A 19,136-nucleotide genomic window follows, 5' to 3' on the forward strand; every position below is an offset into this window, starting at 1 on the left:
GGAGGCTTGCCTGGTCTGGTGACGCAGTGTCCCTTGGCCAGTAGAGTTGGGAGTAGCTCACCGTACCGCATTGGTATTGTTGGAAAAGAGGGTTTGGGTCGGGGACCCGGTTGTTGCTGCCGTTGCTGTTGAGCAGGAGGCTGTTGTTGTGTTTGCTGAGGGATAGCATTGACGGGCATTGGTGGTTGACCCGGTGGCAGAGGATATTGTTGGTAGAATGGTGGGAAGAAGGGATGTTGAGAGTACTGCATGTAGTGATAGGGCAAAGGTAGTTGCATGGCTGCTGCAGACGGGTTACCAGACACCATCCCTACATCAGATTCTTTCCTCTTGTGGTGACCATTGCCATACTTCTTTGGCGCACTGTTTGAAGATTCACCTTTCTCTAGGACAATAATACCATCTCGGACGGCCTCTTCTAGACGGGTTCCCATTGTAACCATATCAGAGAAGTTGTTAGGAGCAGAGACTATCATTCTCTCCTTATATTCCTTCTAAAGAGTCTTCAGGAATGTCTGCGTTAATTCTTCCTCATCAAGTCGAGGAGAAACACGGGCAGCTGCCCCTCTCCACCTTTGAGCATATTCACGGAAGGTCTCATCTGATTTCTGAGATAGGGCTTTGAGAGAGTCCCTGTTTGGTCTCAGACGGGTATTGAATTCATATTGACTTTCAAAAGCAGCAGCGAGTTCCTCAAAAGTATGGATGTTATCTTTGCTCAGACTAGTGTACCAATCTGCTGCATCATCCGTCAAGCTACTCTGAAAGCAGTGGATCATCAGTGCATCATTGTCGGCATAGTTAGCCATCTTTCGGACATACCGGATAACATGGTTATGTGGGCAAGAAGTCCCATTGTATTTGTCAAATTCTGGCTCTTTGAATTTCTTAGGAACCTCAAATCGGGATACCAAGCACAGATCACGAGCTTTGGCAGGGGCACCATTGTTTCCTCGGCTAGCCTTGACCTCACGGAGTTCTCCAGCCAACTCCCTTAACTGTCTCTTCATAGTTTCCATTGCGGGATCTTGTCCACGTGGAGCGTCAACATCAATCACCTGTTGCACAGTGTGTACAATAGGGTCGGTAACAACGGTAGTCACCTGAGGCATAGCAGTAGACACAGGAATCTGTCCTTGACCAGCAAAACCAGAGACACCAGCAGCAGTATTAGGAGGATAGTAAGCTGAGAGGCCATAAGGACGGCCGTTGGGCATAACAAAACGAGCATCAGTAGCCACAGTAGACAGTGGGATAGAGGGAATCACCTCAGCAGTAACTGGAACAGAAGTGGCTGGTTGTTCCTGTGCAGCCATCATAGCGGACATAGCATCATGAGCCTTGGCCAAGTCTTCTTTCATAGCAGCCAATTCGGCACGGAGCTGAGCATTTTCTTCTTCAAAGTTAGCCATCATCCTTCTCTTATGAAATCTTGTCTGATGAATTCTATCTGGTTGGTAGACTTTGCGAACACGAGCCACCTTTCAAACTGCGGCGGACAAAACCAGGAGGCAATGAGCACGAGAGAAGTTTTTTGTGACCAATGAATGCATATGATGCATGAAATGTGTTGATGCATATGCAAAAAAGACTCTTTTTAGGTTATCGAAGGGTTTTAGACAAATTACGAACTTGTAAACATTACCAAACAACAATTAACGTAAACGGGAAACAAACAACAACATGTAGTTTTACAAGACAAACCCAACATGAACAAATGGAAATAACAACAGGAAATGGAAATCCTCAAGCATAGGAAGTGGAAGCATCGTCCTCAGAGTCGGACTCATAGCTGCAGTATCGTGCGTAGAAGTCACGGGCACCCCTAGCTCTCTTGGAGTCCCTCATAAGCAGCCTATCTTTCTCCTCAATCTCTCTCTTAGCCTTAGCTAACTCTTTCTTCAGTGTCAAGACCTCATGAGTCTGCTGCTCACCTTTTCCATCCAAAGTCATGATCAAGTTCTCAGCCTCATAGTATCTAGCTCTCCACTGATGCTTCTCCCGACTCTCCATAGCTAGATGCTCCTGATACATCTCCTGGGTAGGTGGGAGTAGAGGCAAAGGCATGGTAGGAACAGATGCAGACACATATCTCATAGAGGGGTAAGGCGTACCAGCCTCCTCAGCTCGGTTTATTACCCACTGTGTATAGGCCTCATGAGCGATACCGGACCTCACACCCATATGCTTTACCTCTTTCTTCCGAAGTTTGGTCCAAGCTTGCATGAAATCTTCTCTAATGCCTGTGGGAGCATTGGAGTAGTGAAAGAAGTAAGGAGCTGTAGCAAGATTGATGGGCTTATCTTTCATCGGAAAACCAAATTGTCGCAAAGCAAGCTCCGGGTTGTAGTTGATTCCACCCCGGGTACCAAGAAGAGGTACATTAAGAAACTTTCCACCACCAAAGATGATTTCCTTGACCCTAGAAGCGGGGGTGAGCCAAACCACTTCATTAGGAGTGAGAGCCATAATCCTCTGTGAAATAGACCAATTCCTCGGATTGTCGTGGAAAGACTGCGGAAGGTGCGAAATAAACCACCTATAGAGGAGAGGCACACAACAAAGAATGTATCCACGACCTTTGCTGGAACGATCGTGAATAGCATGGTATGTGTCAGCTAGCAAAGTAGGAACCGGATTCTTGGAGTGGAAGATCATAATAGCATTCATGTCCACGAAGCCATCAAGATTTGGAAAGAGAATAAGCCCATAGATGAGAAGTGCAAGAATAGCCTCAAGAGTGTCCTGACAAGTGGTATTGAGGTTGGCTTTCCCAAGAAGATACTCTAAAGTGAACCCTCGGATGTGTGCCTTAGTGACGAGATTCTTGGAGACATCGGTGGTCTTGAGATGGAGATCTTTAGCAATAACCAATGGAGGAGGAGGATCTTCAGGTCCCGAGAAAGGTATCCCCTTAGCAATAGATAGACCTGTCAAGGAAGAATAAGCCTCTAGAGTAGGTACCAACTGAAAGTCTGGGAAAGTGAAGCACCGATACCCTGGATCATAGAATTGCACCAGAGTGTGCACCAGCTTCTCATCCACATTAGTATGGAGAATAAGAAGTAAAGCCCCGTAACGACGTCGGAACCCAGTCGGATCCTCAATCTTGAGTGCCAAATCTCTCAAACTAGCCAAATCCACTTCCTTGAACTTGTAGGACTTAGTCATCTTCATCCCTACAATGTTTACAAATTCAACTTGTCTAAGCCCTTCGATAACGATGCATGACAAAAAGTTTATGCATGTATGCATGTATGCATGAATGCATGATTATGTTCAAGTTCGGAGAAAACATGGTGGGTTTGAAGTTCAAAGTCGAGGAGTCATGGGTGGACACGGTGTCCGGTGAAACTAGGGTTTTAGGACAATAGTAACCGGGTTCTAAAAAGGTTCCCAAGTTGCAACCTCTCCGACGTATCTCATGGTGTCACGAGTCAACACTCGCTCCATGATTATACGTGGAAGGTCTAACTTGAGTGTAGTATCGCGTGACGACTAAAACTCGAGACGACACCCGGTTTAGCCTCCGCACTACATCCTAGAAAATGGCCATGGATGGGTTTGGTTATCTACGGTTCATAGCGTCATAGAACAATTAGAAGCAAAGTGCCTAAACGCGACAACTCGCGCCGACAACATCACCCCCAAAATGCCTCAGCTATGTGGGATTGATCGCATAATCCAAAACACGAGGCAACCCCCGGAATGAATTGTCGATTATATCCCCCCTAAATCCTAAGTTCACTCAGCCCGGGTGCAGGACTTTTGATATTCTCACCCCACACGTTTGCAAGAAATTAAACATTTATTCACATAGGAAAGTAAGTAAAGAAACAAGTAAAAAGAGCGCAAGCGTGGAAATAAAGACTAGGCGTAACTCTCGAATCTCCCCAGTGAAGTCGCCAGCTGTTTTATCTTGGTTTTCGGGTGTCAAACATTGATTACGTTTGAACCTTTTAAACCGGTGATATCTTATTTTTTCTTGGGAAGGGAAAAAGTAAGCAAAACCCTTGAGAATCGAGGTCCGGGAGTTGTTTTCGCTACGGGAAGGTGTTAGGCACCCATAACGACTATAGTAACCTATAGGAACCGTCTTTAATTTCTACGCGCGCGCTTTATTTTTAAATGCTATTTGAAAATGTTATTTACACCTAAAATTTGCTAAGTGAGGAATTGGAGGGAGAAGAATGTTTTTGGATTTTTATTTTAGTTGAATTGAAGGAATTTTGTTCCTTGCCTACGTACCCGTTTAAGGGATCAAATCCACCGTAGTTCTCTTTCAAAAAATGTTTTTTGTTTTTGTTGGTTGATTTTAAGTTTGAAAATGGGATTTTGAAGAATAGAAAGAGGCCTCAAGGGCATGAGATTAGGAAATAGTGAGGTTGGATTAGTGAATTGCAAAAGAAGTCAAAGTTTGATTATTTTCATTGAAATTTGATTAAGAAAATGGAAAAGAAAATACAATGGGATGTTGGATCCCAAGGTTTATTTGGAAAAGCTTTGAGTGAAGTTGTTCATATTTGTTTGGAAAATTGGTTTTTTCTAAGTAGAAGTCCTAGGCATTCATCTAAACATACAATCCTAAACATACATCTAAACATGCATATTCTAGCTATATAGTGATGTGTGTGCGTGTGTCGGTGCTTGTGTCGGTGTACATCATTAGAGTCCATTGTCCTTTACACCATACCCTAGATACATTCTATGGCCTCTTTGCCAAGAAATTAAAATGACATGAAAGTAAAATATTACAAAACCTCTAAGTATTTACATTTTGAACTTGGCATGGAATTGAAACCTAAAATGCAAGAAACTAGATGAAGAAGAAGATGAAGTGGGAATGCTTATGATGAACATGAAACATGAAATGGAAAGGTTAGTAGCATAGGGCAATATTAAAGGAAATAAAGCAAGAGAAACACTAGGACATAAAGGATAGAAAATAAAGGCTAAGGAGTGCAAATATAGCTAAAACTTGTTCATAAAAAATGCAAGAACCAAGTGACCTATAATTCTCACATTCCAATTACATTTCAAAAGGTTTATAATAAAGTCTTGGAATGGGAATTAAGACCATATGATTTACTTGGCATTTAAAACAAACTTTAACCATACTTGCATTATCTATTCACACAAGTAACTCGTAAGCTAAGTAACTAACTAAAATTCACATACAAGTATCAAAACCCTGTTCAAACAGTGGCTAAACAATTATAGGCGCTCATATTATGTATCACAAACATACATCAAGGACAAGAAACAAAGTTGGACCAATTTTCACCACTTTTTTAACATAAAATCCAAGAAAATAACACTAAAATTGTCTATATACTTTTTATCAAAATTTCCAGTGGAAAAGTATTAGAAAAACACCAAGAAAATATCAAGAAAGCATGGAAAAATGGTTTGGAATTTTTAACTAAATTTTTAAAGCATGAAGAAGTGCAAATAGCAAGAGACAGTGACAAGAATAGCAAAAAACAAAGAAACACGCAGTAAGACTAGGCCCAAACCCAAGCCCAAGAGAGGAACGGATCCTGGATCCTTCAGGAATCACAGAAGGCCGTTGGATTGATCCAACTGGATCAACCCTCAGATCTAACGGCCAGGACGCAAAGCCAGTGGTCCAAGACTGAACCAAACCGGTTCAGTCTGTTTATAAAAAGTCTTGAAGACCGGTTCATTTCATTTTCCCATTCGTTTCTCTCTCTTCTCTCAGATTTCTCTCGTTCTCTCTTCTTCTCACCCTAACCCTAGCGGCGCCGTTCATGGCATTCACACATCGAACATGATTTTGGACTATGAACTATGAATCAACACTCAAATTAAACATAGAATGGACACGAAACACTTCGATCTTGCTACTTTTCTGAAGAAAGTTGTTTGAACCGTTCGATTTTGACTTTTTGGAGAACAAGAGTTCGAAACGTTTCGATCTACAAGTTCTTTGAAGACGAGCGTTCAAAACGTTTCGATCTACATGTTTCTACAGGTTTGATTTTGGATCCTTACGTTTTTAGGGTTTCAACTTTCTTTTCGAATTTTTCTGAATCAAAACCCTAATTCGAACTACTTTCTTCATTAATCATGGATTTGAATCTCAATTGATGAAATAAACGGTGAATTTCGGACGATTCATATTTCCAGGATTTCGTTCGAACTTCTTCGAATCTTTTTCAAAATCTTTCTTCAATTCACCGTTTATTCTTGATTTCAAACCTTCGATGATGATTTCGAAGCAAAAACGAGAAGGTTTTTATGAATATACCTGGATTTGTTTGGAGATTCGAACGTAAGATCCTTGAGCGAGCTTCGGGACCGAAAATAAATCGGTGTTTTGATCTTTCTCTTCTTCGAACTGTGATCTTGCTTCAATTTCCCCTTTCTTCTCTCTCTGACCTTCGTCTTGTGATCGCCTACGGGCTTGAATTGCAAGAGGAAGAAGGAAAACGTTCGATGATGATGATTTTCGTAGAAAATCTCTGAGAACGAACCAAACTCAAAAGAACTTCGTTGAATTTTTATGCCTCCGTTTTGATTTTTCAAAAGTTCATACTGATTCTGTGTGTTTGATGATGAATGTGGTGGAACTGGTATGAAACTGAGAATTTTTGCGGTGGTTTTGATTCTGTTACGGTGGTTTTGGATTCTGTTACGGTGGTGATGGAATTCTGTTACGGTGGTGATTGGAGAGAGAAATTCTGTTAGAGTTTTCTGATGGTGATGTGTCACTGAGTAATTGGGAAAGTTCTGTGTAATTGGTGATGTGGCCTCAATTTATAGGCCAAGTGTAGTGTTCTGGACCAATAGCCTTGTGACACCTGGAACCGAACTTGAAATAATTCGGCCTTGGACTATTTTTGGACTTGGGGACCTGTTTGCAATTTTGAGAAATAAAAGGACTGACCTGCAAAAAATAAGAACTTAAAAAGAGATGACCTGGACACAAAAAGGACTATCTTGCAATATTTGGGACTTTGGGACTAAAGTGCAATTTTGACCAAAAAGACTTAAACGAAATTTGACCTAATATAAACATAAAAATAATAAAAAAAGGTCTTAAAATAAGGGAAAATAACATGAAGGACCAAAGTGCAATTTTTAGGAACTTTAGGACTTAGAAAAAAAACTAAAATAAAATTGGAATAAAAGGGTAATTTGACTAAACGTAAAGTGAAACGTTTAAAATTTGACAAAACGGACTAAAACGAACCAATGGCCTAAATGAGGCACTTTAAAGTACCTCTCTGCCGAAATTTCGTGTGAAATGACCAAAATGCCCCTGGGGGCTAAAACGACTAAAAATGACTCAGATGCAATTGGAAAAAAATGGATTTTTTAACAGAAATTGAATCAGAGACTCATACAAGCAAAATTAAAAGACTCAGAGACAATTTTTAGGATTTAAACAGTGACTTGACACTTGAAATGACCAAAATGCCCCTAGGGGCAAAACTGACTCAAAATAACTTCAAATGCAAATTTTGGAATGGATTTTGACATAGAATGAAACAAAGACTTATTCAACCCATTTGAAAGGACTCAAAAAAATTTTTGAAAGACTGAGAGAAATTTGACATAGGAAATGACTAAAATACCCTTGCATGTACATTTTGCAAATATCATTGAAATAAAATGCAGAGAAAGGTGCAATTGATCAGAGCCAGTTCAAGTGGCTTATAATGCAAGAAATGAAAAATTGACTAGTATTTTTAGGTCCAAAATTAGGGTATAACAGGTTGAAGCTGCCTCCTATGCAAATGTGACCAAGCAAGTGGTAGTGAAGTTTATTAAGAATAACATCATCTGTCGATATGGTGTTCCTAACAAGATCATCACTGACAATGGTTCCAATTTGAACAATAGCATGATGCAGGCTTTATGTGAAGAATTCAAGATTGAACATCACAACTCTTCTCCTTATAGACCTCAGATGAATGGTACAGTTGAGGCCGCTAACAAGAATATCAAGAAGATTGTTCAGAAGATGGTCACTACTTACAAAGACTGGCATGAGATGCTACCTTTTGCCTTGCATGGTTACCGTACTACAGTGCGCAGTTCAACCGGGGCAACCCTTTTCTCTTTGGTATATGGCATGGAAGCAGTTCTCCCTCTGGAAGTGGAGATTCCATCTCTTCGAGTGATCATGGAAGCAAAATTAACTGAGGCTGAATGGTGTCAAAGTCGGTACGATCAATTGAATCTGATTGAAGAGAAACGTATGGATGCTTTGGCTCATGGACAGTTGTATCAAGTGCGAATGAAGAATGCGTTTGACAAGAAAGTCCGACCTCGAGAATTCAAGGAAAGCGAACTTGTATTGAAAAGAAGAATAAGCCAGCAACCCGACCCAAGGGGCAAGTGGACACCTAACTATGAAGGTCCTTATGTTGTCAAGAAAGCTTTCTCTGGTGGTGCTTTGATTCTTACACACATGGATGGTGTTGAACTTCCGAATCCTGTTAATGCCGATACAGTCAAGAAATACTTTGTCTAAAAAGAAAAGAACATCGTGGTAGGTCAAAAACCCGAAAGGGCGGCCTAGGCAAAAATGCGCGTCCCGGTGGATCCAAAACCCGAAAGGGCGATCCAGGCAAAAGTTAGGGACAAAAAAATGAATATGAAAAAGCTCGCTGGGATTGTACGCAACTCAGGCAAAAATGAGCGCCTCGATGAGCCGAAAACCCGAAAGGGCGGTTCATGCAAAAATGAGGTTGACAATAAAAGACAAGTAACTATATTTGGCAAACCACCATCACCCCTTGGGGCATCTGCAACTGTCAATGATCATCTTCATCAGAAGCTTCTATACTTGTGAATTCAAAATTTCTATGAAATGTTGCGGTCATCGTGTTCAATGTACCACCAACCAATAAAATTACCATTTTCCAAGCTTTGTAAATCCGTGAAGTCATGCCTTTGGCTGACTTTCACTCTTCTACATCAATTTGAGCCTGTGTTATTGTTTGAAACTCTATTTTTCTTTCTATTTTCAATGCTATATACAAAATGTTTTCTTTCCATTTTGATAGTGTTAACGTCTGAAACAAACATTTTTTGAAAATTGAAAACTCTTTTCTGTCTATTTTGAAAGCAAACCTGAGCAATAGGGTACATTCTAGTGAAACATGCATGAATAAATGAGTGTCAATGTCTATTTCAATACATGTTACGAGCAGGTTACTCCCCAGGATGATCTGTGGTCAATGGCAAGAATGAAAAAACAGAATGAAAATTGAAAAAATGCAAATGAAAAGCTCGCTAAGTTGAAAACCCGAAGGGGCGGCTTAGGCAAAAATGAGCACCCCGCTGATTGACAACCTATGAAGGCAATTCAGGAAAAAATGGGGCAGTGAAAAGAATTTATTCCCGGTGAATCGAAAACCCGAAAGGGCGGTTCAGGCAAAAATGGGATTGAAAAATGAAAAAGATATTAAAAAGCATTGACCACAGAGGCGAACATCCAACGTTTACCCAGCACTGACACGCCTAACAAACGGCGACCTGTATCCAAGACTCTTCCAAGGGTCTCTCCTCTACAAGTTTTATTGCCCTCAGCCATGGTTTTGATACGTCTCTCAACGACGGTCTCTCCAAAGAGGATTTCCCTGTGAATATGTTGTAGCACGAGCCACTACGTGCCCAATCTTCCAATGTTTTATCTGTCTCTGTGAAATTTCTCTGTCAAACTACGAACCAATCATGCATTTTAAGCATTCATACATGCATAATCATGCATTTTATGTGCTCATGCGTTTAATAATCTTGTTATACCATACATACATGTTGCATTTCCAACCTCAACTGTCAATCAATTCAATCTCAACTTTCAATTCATCCCCAATCTCCACTTTCAAATTCAACTCAATCTCCAATTTCAATCCAATCTCAATTTCAATTCAATTTAATGTCAACTGTCAAATTCAATTCAATCTCAACTTTCAATCCAATCTCAATGTCAATTTAACTCAATTCAATTTCAATCTCCAATTTCAACTCTCCAATTCAATGTTTATGTCTATGTCTCTGATTATTCTCAACTTTCAATGTCTCTTTCAATGTCAACTTTCAATTCAATTCAAGTCAATGTTAATCCACACTCAATTTGCTTTTGGGCCAACAATAATGGTCATGTCTATTTTCAAGTCAAATCAATGTCAACTTACTCTCAATGTGTATCTTTCCAAATCAAACTTCCAATTTGTATCTTGTTATTGGTCAAGTGGCTAGTTCGATCCAATGAACAGCTTGTACCTGCTTACATGCCTATACTTCCGGTCAAACGACAAGTTCGATCCAAAGAACAGTTTGTACCCTGCTTATGTTTTGTTATCGGACAAACGACAAGTTCGATCCAAAGAATAGTTTGTACCAATCTACATGTTGTGATATTAATCAAGCCGCAAGTTCGATCCAAAGAACAGCTTGTATCAACCTATTGTCTATACCTCCAGGTCAGATAGCAAGTTCGATCCAAAGAACAGTTTGTACCTGCCTATCTGTTTACATTCTCAATCAAGCGACAAGTTCGATCCAAAGAACAGCTTGTATCTTCCTATACGTCCATGGTTCCGGTCAAGTGACAAGTTCGATCCTAAGAACAGCTTGTACCTGTCTTGTATTTCTATTCCCAGTCAAGCAGCAAGTTCGATTCAAAGAACAGCTTGTACCCATCTCCTGTTTGTATTCCATGGTCAAGTGGCGAGTTCGATCCAAAGAACAGCTTGTACCTATCTTTTGTCCCCTGTCAATGTCTACCTAAATCCCCAGTGATATTACATGCCCTGTAGACTCCATTTCGTTTGTCTTGCATTCATAATCAAAATATTGCATGACATTCATGATTTTGAAAATCTGAGAGCATATTTTTATGTCCAAAAACAGTGCAAATGTTAATATTTAAGTGTCTTCGTCCCGTCAAATCAAGGACTTCATCTCTTGACTCTCCGGACAAAGAAACTTAAATAGGGGCAGCTGTTATACCCTAATTTTGGACCTAAAAATACTAGCTCAATTCTTCTTTTCTTGCATTTCAAGTTATTTGAATTTGTCTCTGATCAATTGCATCTTTCTCTGCATTTTATTTCAATGTTACTTGCAAAATTCATGAAAAGGGTATTTTAGTCATTTCCTGCATTCAAACTCATTTTAGTCCCTGAAAGTTGTTTGAGTCTTTTCAAAAAGTTTGAATAAGTCTTTATTTCAATTCCATGTCAAAATCCATTTCAAAAATTGCATTTGAAGTCATTTTGAGTCAGTTTAGCCCCTAGGGGCATTTTAGTCTTTTCATGTGATAAAACTCTGTTTAATCTCTGAAAAATTGTCTATGGGTCTTTTCAATATGCTTGTATAAACTTTTGCTTAAATTCCTTGTTAAAAATCATTTTAAAATTGCATTTGAGTCGTTTTGAGTTGTTTTAGTCCCTAGGGGCATTTTGGTCTTTTCACACGAAATTTCGACAGAGAGAGGTTACTTTAAAGTACCTCATTTAAGTAGTTGGTTCGTTTTAGTCCATTTTGTGTTTTTTATTGGTCTCACTTTACGTTCATTTCAAATTACGTTTTTAATTCAATTTTATTAATTTTTTCATTTTAGTCCTAAAGTTTCCAAAAATTGCATCCAAGTCCTTTTTTGTTTCGAATTTTAAGTCCTTTTTTTAACAATTGCAGAATGGTCCTATTTTTGTCCAGTTTACTTTTTAGTCCTTTTTGGTTATTTGCAGATTGGCCCTTTAATTTTCACAATTTGCAGAAAGGCCCCAAGTCCAAATTCCAGTCCAAGTTCATGTCCAGTCTACGTGTCAGCTCATTATTGGCCCAGAAGGCCACATGGCAGCTTATAAAAGGGCACTTTCACTGCACAAGTGTCAGAAGGATCAATCACACAGTGCCAACTCACAAACACATCCACATTTCTCTCTCCCAAATCAAAGAATCAAAAACCAGAAGAATATCAAGAACACGATGAAGGTTTGAAGAATCTTCGAACCCTAACCGTTTTCCAGATACACAATTCCAACCAAAATCATCAAATCCACACCTAAATCCATCAATTCACACTGAATTCAATATCATAGAAGCACTGAAGTACTCAGATACGACGAATTCAACGAATTTTCTACAGATTCTTGGAGAAATTCACTTCGGTTCTCAGTGATTCTCTCTGAGAACCTTCATCATTGAACCGTAAACTTCTTCCTGCAATTCAAGCGAAGGACGCGATCACAGAAAGAAAATCGAAGAAGAGAAGAAGAGAAATCGAAGAATCAGAGAACACGAAGAGAAACTTTCAACAAAACTGGTTCAAAATTCAATTCGATCTAATCCAAAACCCTAGGGTTTCGAATCAAGTGCCAAATCGAAGAACAACAGTGAGAGGATCTCAAATCTGCGAGGAAATCGAAACGGTTAGGGTTCAGAAATCAAGAGACGAAAGGAAGATCAAAGTATTCCATCGTCTTCTCCCTTTTTCCCATCGTCAACAGGTAAACACGTTAAAACTCCTCAGTTTTTTTTTAAAAAAAATACATCAGCGAAGTCAGATCGAGGTAAATCGGTGTGAATCTGCACTTTTTTCCTCATTTTTCTTGAAAACGTTTGCAAATAGAGGAAGAGGTGAGGATTCACATCGTAAAACGAACATCAAAGCATCATTTCAACTTGTTCTTCGTCAATCTCAACATAATCGAACCCTAAAAGTGTAGATCTAGCAAGATCTATTCTTTTGCAAAAAATAATGAAAGATTCAGATAGAGGACGAAGAAACGAGTGTTACGGTGTTTTTAAGTTCTAAAGAAACGTAAGTTGCATGTTCATCGGAATCTGGAGGCTACGGCGGAGAAGATGAAGTTTCCGACCAGTCTTCATCCTCTCCGACGAGCCATTTGCAGAGCTCTTAGAGAGAGAGAGAAGTTAGAGAGAGAGTGAGAAGAGAGAAGTGAGTTGTGGACCGGTCCTTTGTGTTTTTAAAGGGACGTGAACCAGACCGGTTCACCTGAACCAGTCTGGTTCACTCCTGGACCTTGATAGCCACCGTTTGATCTAGGGTTTAGGATCCTGGATCAATCCAACGTCCCTGATACGTTTGGATAGTCCAGGATCCATATTCCCTTTGGGCCTGGGTCTTTCTTTTCGTTTTTTTTGGTTTTTTTGCTATATGCACTTGTCTGCCTGCTATACACACCCCTGCATGCTTATTTTTGTCCTATAAAATTCCTAAAAAAATTCCTATGTGTTCTTGATCATTTTCTTAATATTTTTGTGATGTTATTATGTGTTAAATCTTGATTAAAAATGTGTGGTATTTTCTTGTTAATTGTTTACTATTGTGAAGTTTCATATGTTCTTGAGTCTAAAAACCTTTTAAAAACTCTAAAAATTTTCATGTATATTTCTTGTTAATTTTGTGGTATTTTTGTGATGACTTTTGCACTTTAAAACTTGATAAAAAAATAATGTGTTGATTTTCTTGCTATTTTGTGATGTTTTTGAATTAAAGGCTTGTGAAAATTGCTTGATTCTAATTCCAATTTCTTGATAAAAGCTTGTGACCTATACCATATGATTTTGTGAAGTTTTAGCTACTGTTTGTGTGTGCCGTTGCTTCATGTGTGTGAACTTTGTTTAATTGTTTGGTTTGCAAGTCATGTTTGTGAATAAACAATGCATATGTGTCTAAATTCATTTTAAAAATGTCAAGTTCATCATGATTGCCTTAATTCTCATTTTAAGACCTGATTCTAGGCCTTTGAAAAATGTGTTAGAGTGTGAGATTTTTAGGCAATAGGATTCTTGCATTTTGTGAGTAAATTTTAGTCATATTTTTGCATTTTTTGACTTTATTTTGTGAAGTTTTCTATGCTTTTGCCTTGATATTTTACTTGCTTTATTTTCTTTGATATTATCATATGCTACTAACATTTTCTTGTTTCATGTTTCATACATCACAAGCATATTCTCCATCACACTTTCTCATCCCATTTCTTTACATTTCTTTTGCTTTTAATTCATTTGTGTGGGATTAATTTCTCACAAGGAAGTAGTGTGTATGTAGGTGAAGGATGTAATATGGACTATGGACTCTAATGATGTACACCGACACAAGCACCGACACATACACACACATCACATAGATATTGCTAGATGTATGGCTAGGATATGCATGCTTAGATGTATGTTTAGGATTGAATGTTTAGATGAATGTTTAGGATTTACACTTAGAAAAAAATCATTTTCCAAATAAACATGAACAATATCACTCAAATCATTTTCTAAATAAACCTTGGGATCAAAATCCCATTGTATTTTCCTTTTTATTTTCTTAATCAAATTTCAATGAAAATTAATCATACTTGACTTTTTTCCAAAATCACTAATCAAACCTCACAATTTCACAATCTTATGCCCTTGAGGCCTCTCTCTCTCATTCTTCAAAATTCCAATTTTCAAACTTAAAATCAACCAACAAAAACAAAAACATTTTTGGAAGAGAACTACGGTGGATTTGATCCCTTAATCGGGTACGTAGGCAAGGAATCAAAATTCCTTCAATTCAAATAAAATAAAAATTCAAACACTTTCTTCTCCCTCCAATTCTTCACTTAGCAAACTCTTAGGTGTAAATATCATTTTCCAAATAGCATTTAAAAATAAAGCGCGCGCGTAGAAAGTAAAGACGGTTCCTATAGGTTACTATAGTCGTTATGGGTGCCTAACACCTTCCCGTAGCGAAAACAACTCCCGGACCTCGATTCTCAAGGGTTTTGCTTATTTTTTCCCTTCCCAAGAAAAAATGAGATATCACCGGTTAAAAAGGTTCAAACGTAATCAATGTTTGACACCCGAAAACCAAGATAAAACACCATATTGAAGGTGTAATTCTCAAACGGTTTTCTACAGTGCAGTAGTTAACCGCACAGTTGTAGCTGGGCTTATTTTATCCTGGAGGCGGCGTGGTTGATAGTCTGCCTTGCACAATTTTGGGCAGTGCCACGAAACGTCTTAAAGAGAGCGATCTGGTCGTGACTCAACCTAGTAACAACTTCGGTAGAAAATAGAATTTGGAAAACCAAAATACAACACTTTGGAAATCCAAAAACAACAACAATCTATAAAAATCGAAGTTCAGGAAAATTATATTCTTCTCTTAATCCATGTTTTTCTTAAATTTAAGTGCAAAATCGTCATTTTGTTAAAACTAAAACTAATTTTTTTGGTGGTGGCCGGGGTTCATTCTCGAATGTAACACCCATACCAGACGTATCTAGAAAGTCTGGCACGTGCGTTAATATTAGTACTGGATACATTAAAATATACAACATAAAATTTTACGAATGAATAATATTTACATCAAGTCACGTTCGTATAAATCATAATACAATACAACTCATCCATACATAAAAAAATACATCCTTGATGTCCATATCGTCCCGTAGCTTTACGAACGAACCCTTAAAGTAATATCCATCCGGCTCCGAATATGCATAACATCCTGCTTATCTGAAACAAATAAGGATTTGGATGAGACATAATGTCTCAGTGAGTTCCCCTAAATCCTAGGCTATAGGCAATTTCAAGGGGAAACCTACGGTCACCACGTGTCTATATTACAACCTGACGGTTGATTATACGTGTGTGGGGACTTGCATACTTAGACGGTAGTGCCAAGAATACGCTCTACGTATCGAGGCCTAAACATAACATATCATGACACTAATCTAAACCGGACGATTAGGGGAAACCTAAGATCGTCATCGGTATCATGTTCTTTACTTGCTCTAATCCATGCCTTGTACTTGTCATGTAGCATCTAATGCTCTTATTCTTAAACATAAACTTGCATGGATTCACTCTTGCATAATCATGAACATAACATAATCATAATCATATCATACATAAACGTATCTAAGTTCATTCATTGGTTAGCGTTGAACAAACAATTATTATCTTGATTCATTTTACGGATAGTCCCGGGTGGAGTAACCCCGAGATCAATCCCATACATGACCGATGTACGTACATCGGACTCCCTCGGTGTCGTGCGGGTCCCTTGCGGCTTGAACCATTCCCCTTAGGTCGAGAACCTCCTGTATCCCCCTGGCGTGGATAACAAGAGACACGAGAACCTACGTCTTGTTTACTCGGTGACATGCGGGTCCCTTACGGCTTGAATCGTTCTCATCATGAGAACCCCTTGTATCCCCCTGATGTGGATAGCAAGAGACATGTCACCTACACTTATTAAATCATGGTCTTGTCGTATACATAAGTTAAACATGTACATACTTGATTGTTTACCTCGGAACCTTAATCGAACCGATTAGTGGTAAACTCTTACTTGTTCATATACATACTTATAATTCATGCTATCTTGCTAGTTCTCAACACTATGTTGAGGCTCTACATTCATGCCCTTTTCTTATTTCATAGCTACCCAAGTAATATCGGCTTAAACTCTCTTGATTCACTCTTGTAATTCTTATTAGGTTTGCCATGATTTTCATTTCAAGAATCGTTTGATGTTATGTGCATTGCCTAGATGTTGTTTTGGTGTTATAAAGTTGTAAAACGTTGAAAGAAAAGCATCGGGACGCACCACCGACCCCACACTGAGCCAACAGCCAAAAAGCATGTTGGCTGGTCCAGAGGCCTGCGCTATTAGCGCCCCTGGAGCGTGGCATGTCTGAAGAATTTCGTTATTAGCGTAGATTTCGCTAATAGCGCAGTTCTTCGGGTCTGTGGTACAAAATTTCCAATTTTGACCCAAAACTCGTCCAGTTTGATCCTGCAATGCACCATAATCACCCAGCAACATATATATACATTTATAAACATATTTCATGACAAACTAACAAGTAATCAACAAGAATTTATCAAAAGTCCATTAGGGTTCTAAATCCCTCATAAACATAAATCACTACTTTCTAACATGAATTTACACAACCCAAGGAAGGTAAACTATCTATGGAACTCACCTAAACAAGTTTGCTTGCTTTCATCCAAGTCCAAGCCCAAACCCTAGATTCCTCTTCATTCTTGATTCTTGAATTTCAACCCAAACCATGCTTAAATTCATGCTTTCTCTTGTTTCTTGCTTGCTAAGCTACCATAATCCATGCTTGAATCATGTTTTGAAGGAAGATTGGATGTCTTAGAGAGAAGAGGGAGGGCGCATATGGTAGAGAGAAGGAGGAGAAACTTTCTTCTCAAAACCTATAGAGAGAAAGTGAAAGGGAAAATGAATATTTTGGGTTCAAACTTGCTTATATACTCCTTGCGTGCGAATACCCAAAATGCCCTTGGTCTTAGTCGTGTTTACCTGACACTGATACATAAGTCCATACTTGAGTGATATTACATAATAATATCTTCCATCATACTTAACATTCCTCATTACTTAACCTCTGATACATTTGACTGATAATTCCATTAGCTGACGAGCGGGATATTACATTCAACCCCCCTTAAAAAAAATTTCGTCCTCGAAATTTAGAGATCGACTACCAATCATTATGACAAAAACTTACCATCTATGGTCTGAGCCAAACATTTACCATTTATACCTATCCCAAAGGGTGCATCGCATCATGTCTTCATCTTGTTTCTTAATCCACATGTAACTGAACATAGCCTTCTTAATCTTAATATTACTCAAACTTAGAGTTTTCTTAGTATATCATGATTCAGAACTTACCTTGCTACATATAAACTTATTGTCTCAGACTCGGATCTTACCCGCTTAACATAAACCATCCCTAAAGGTAACTTGTCATGAACATGTACACTCAGGATTTGCCTTTTTAACTGGAATCCTACCAGAGACCAGGTTTGCCCTACAGTGCTTACTTGTAACTTTAAAACATCTTTTCATGCATACTTCATCTTATCGGGTAAACATATAATGCATACATCAGTTTACTTATTGTACCTTGAGACATGTGCCTCTTTCTGACATTACTTATCTTGACGATTCTACGAATCTCTTGTCTCTTTTTAGAGTCTTAAGAAATCTTTCGATCTCATTATTGCACCCGAATTCATGGATAACTCATATATCTTGTCGTAGAGAAGTGAAATTAAATACGCCGACACTTATGACATTCATCAACCCATCTTGTAACTTACATGCCCTTAAAACTTCCGACTTAGACCTCTTGCATTTGAATTCTCTTAACATATACTTGTGCGTCTCATAAGACTTTTCGAAAAACTGTTGTTTACTTCATCAAATCCTACCTTACATGGTGTCCTACATACTCTCAAGTGTCGCATCTTGTTAGATAATAACGATACTTGTTCTTACATCTTGATTAAGAAAATTTTCTAAACTTTGGTATTCGGGTCCTTGGAACGAATAATTGTATAACTTAAAAGAAAACATTATGAAATCATGTTTTTTTAAAATAATCATCGTTCCCAAGTCCCTTACCACCCGTTTTAACTTTAAAAGTTATAAATCATAGTTCGGAATCTTCATAGCAAGTATCGTGATCATTTAACAAGTTTGACATAAGAGAGTATGCACTTAATCATGCATAACTCATGATTTATATCTCAATCCAGAAAAAAAACTCTTGAACTTTAAAGTAACTTCTTTCTTATTCTTTCTTGACTTACATACATATGTTGGAGACACACATAATTGCATAACATAATTCATATAGGATCTTTGACCCTCATAACATTATCTCATTTCCTCGTTCTAAGAACAATAAACTTGAATCTTCAAAACATCATATCTGTTCTGCAATTTAGAAAAAAGGACTAAAAAACAAATTTAAAACCAAAAGGACCTAAATGCAAAAAATAAGCGCTTAAATGCAATTTTTAAAAGTTTGGAGGACTAAAATGCAAATTAAAAATAAAATTGGGTAAAAAATGTAATAACGTAAAGTGAAACCAATAAAAAAACACAAGAAGGACTAAAATGAACCAACTACTAAATGAGGTACTTTAAAGTAACCTCTCTCTGTCAAAATTTCATGTGAAATGACTAAAATGCCCCTAGGGACTAAACTGACTCAAAATGTCTCAAATGCAATTTTTTGGAATGGATTTTGACATGGAATTAATCAAGAATTTATTCAAACCAATTGAAAGGTCTCAGAGACAATTTTTAAAGACTAAAATGA

Source organism: Medicago sativa, chromosome 7 (genome assembly GCF_051527215.1).
Source record: "Medicago sativa cultivar Bolivia chromosome 7, Bolivia_mono, whole genome shotgun sequence".
In the NCBI taxonomy this organism is placed as follows: domain Eukaryota; kingdom Viridiplantae; phylum Streptophyta; class Magnoliopsida; order Fabales; family Fabaceae; genus Medicago; species Medicago sativa.